Genomic DNA, 2693 nt, shown 5'->3' with positions numbered 1-2693 from the left:
GATAACATCTCAATAAATTCTGGTTATTTGTTTATCAAAACGGAACACATTAACCCATTAATTCACCTGATAAATGATGTCATCCTCTTTAGTGAGCCTTGTGCGATATTGTCATTGCTTTTTTCATGGTTTGTATCTGAATTTCTCATCTCTTTCTGAACAACCTAATAATATCTTTGTATTGAGTCCATCTCCTGACCATCTGCCTCAGTGTCGAGAACTTACATTCATAGAATCATAGAATCCCGACTGTGCTGAAGCAGGCCATTCGGCCCATTGTCTGTCCTTCCAGATCATTTATCTCTTCGTGACTAATCTTATCCTCAGTGTGACCTCTGTAGGTCCTTAGTTTTAATGTGTGTAAGTGACATTACTGTTGAAAAGTGTTCATTAAAGTTATTCAGATCTTCTCCGCCTGGTCTCCCTCTGTCTACATTCCCCACCTTGACAATCAATAAAGTTCTTATTTTTGTAGCTTTAGAGTTTTCTCTTGCTCAGTGCAAACATTTCCATTATAATCTTTCCCCTTGTAACCTGTTTACTTGAATCTCTGTAACATTGTGGTCTTTACACTGGTATTTGAACCCGAGTATTAGTCAGGTTGATGGTACTGTCTACCTATGTGACAGGAAGTATTCCTGTATTAGTGTGTGTGTCTGTGGTTCTCGGTGTATGAAAATGTGGCTGTGTGTGTCTGCAGACTATCTATGCTGCTTCTAATCAGCTGCAACACAAACCTTCCTCTCTCTGAGCAAATGATGTTGGTTCACTGAGAATCCCATCCAGTGATTTGAAAAGTGCCGCTCAGAGATTCCTCATAAAATCAAAGAAGGAGGCCTTCAAGTCACCACCGACCCTTCGAAAGACCATCTTACCTAGGCCCAATCCCCTGCCCTTTTCCTGCTACCCCACCCCAAGGGGCAATTTAGCATGGCCAATCCACCTAACCTGCACATCATTGGACTATGGACAGAAACCAGACATCATGCTGGAGGAAACGCATGCAGCCACGGGGGAGGGCGGCGGTAGGGAGATATGCCAAGATCTATAGACAGACACCATTGCCCCTCCGCCCCGATCTTTTTAAAGTTTACCTAACAGTTAATAGTGCCTTGTATCAGTGTGACATGATATTGGGATACCGGTCTGAGTGAGCAGATTTGATTTGTTACATATGGAGTAACTGACATGTGAAATGCAGAGTGAGCCTGCACTGAAGAACGGGTCCCAGATACACTCAGCTACTAGAAACAGAACAACACTGAGTGATCAGAATGGGACATTTTAAATCGTCCATTGAGAAACTGACTTTAAAACAATCAGGATAAGATTAAACAGGCTGGTTTAGCACAGGGCTAAATCGCTGGCTTTGAAAGCAGACCAAGGCAGGCCAGCAGCACAGTTCAATTCCCGTACCAGCCTCCCGAACAGGTGCCTGAATGTGGCGACTAGGGGCTTTTCACAGTAACTTCATTTGAAGCCTACTTGTGACAATAAGCGATTTTCATTTTCATCCATCAGAGGGAGTAAAATTTAAGTGAAGAGGGATGTGGAATCTGGATTTAGAAAATAAGTAAGTAAAGTAGCCACAGTCCCAGATGCCCATAGACCGTTTTCCCCTTTGAGGGGGAGAGCTGACTGCTGGTGATTTAACCTGAGGATCACCACACCTCAGGCGAGGGGCAGGGTTGAGAATGCGGGGCCTTCATGAATAACCTCAGCCGGTACGGGAACTGAACCCACGTTGCTGGCCTTGCTCTGCATCACATAAAAATTGTGAATACATCTGGCTCAAAACAGAAGTTCAAGCACGGACTTTAAAAATTCTCCAGCTCTTTGTTCACCTGCATCCACCTTGTGGATATTTTCTAAATAAGAAAGTGGGGGCTGGTTTAGCTCAGTTGCCTGGACAACTGGTTTGTGATACAGAGCCAGGCCAACAGCGTGGGTTCAATTCCTGTACCGGCAGAGGTTATTCATAAAGGCAGCGCCCGATCCTGGACCAGTGAAGCATTCCGAGGAAACTCATCTCCAGCCCCGGAGATCAGCATCTCCCTGATCCAGGGCCAGCAAACCATTCCGAGAAAACTCACCTCCAGCCTCAGAGATCAGCATCTTCCTGATCCAGGACCAGTAAGCCATTCCGAGGACACGTCACCTCCAGCCAAGGAGATAAGCACCCCACTGATGTGGGCCCAGTATACTGTTCCCACCTGATCCAGGGTCATACATCTTTTCTGTCTATTCAGCTGATGCATTATATCTAAACTGTTGCTTCTTAATCAACTGCTTTAAAACCACATATGATTTTGACCCCCTTTTTGGATAATCTGTGACTCCTGGACACTTGTCCATGAGAGTAACGGGAGGTCTGAGAACTGAAATAATCCAGAGTAATGATGAGGTGTGTATTTTTATCACTTTTCTTAGAAATCTCCTGCTAATCCAAAAAGGGTCAAAAACATTCTTTAAATGGTGTACAAGGACTTTCACTCCTTGACTCCTTAAGGCAGACTTAAGTAGGTGCTATTCAGGGTCAAAGTGACATTTCAAGTTATTCCTGGTATAACCTATATCTACAAAGAAGATTTTATCTACTTACTACTCGAGTAGCTTCAATCCTGGGTCCTCCTTTGCTGACGTACAGTGAAGTAGACTGACTATTTTGTAATAACCACTATTTCAGGTGAGTG

The sequence above is a fragment of the Scyliorhinus torazame genome, chromosome 5 (assembly GCF_047496885.1).
Source record: "Scyliorhinus torazame isolate Kashiwa2021f chromosome 5, sScyTor2.1, whole genome shotgun sequence".
Taxonomy (NCBI): Eukaryota; Metazoa; Chordata; class Chondrichthyes; order Carcharhiniformes; family Scyliorhinidae; genus Scyliorhinus; species Scyliorhinus torazame.
The sequence above is the reverse complement of the archived record's forward strand: the minus strand, read 5'-3'. Positions refer to the sequence as shown.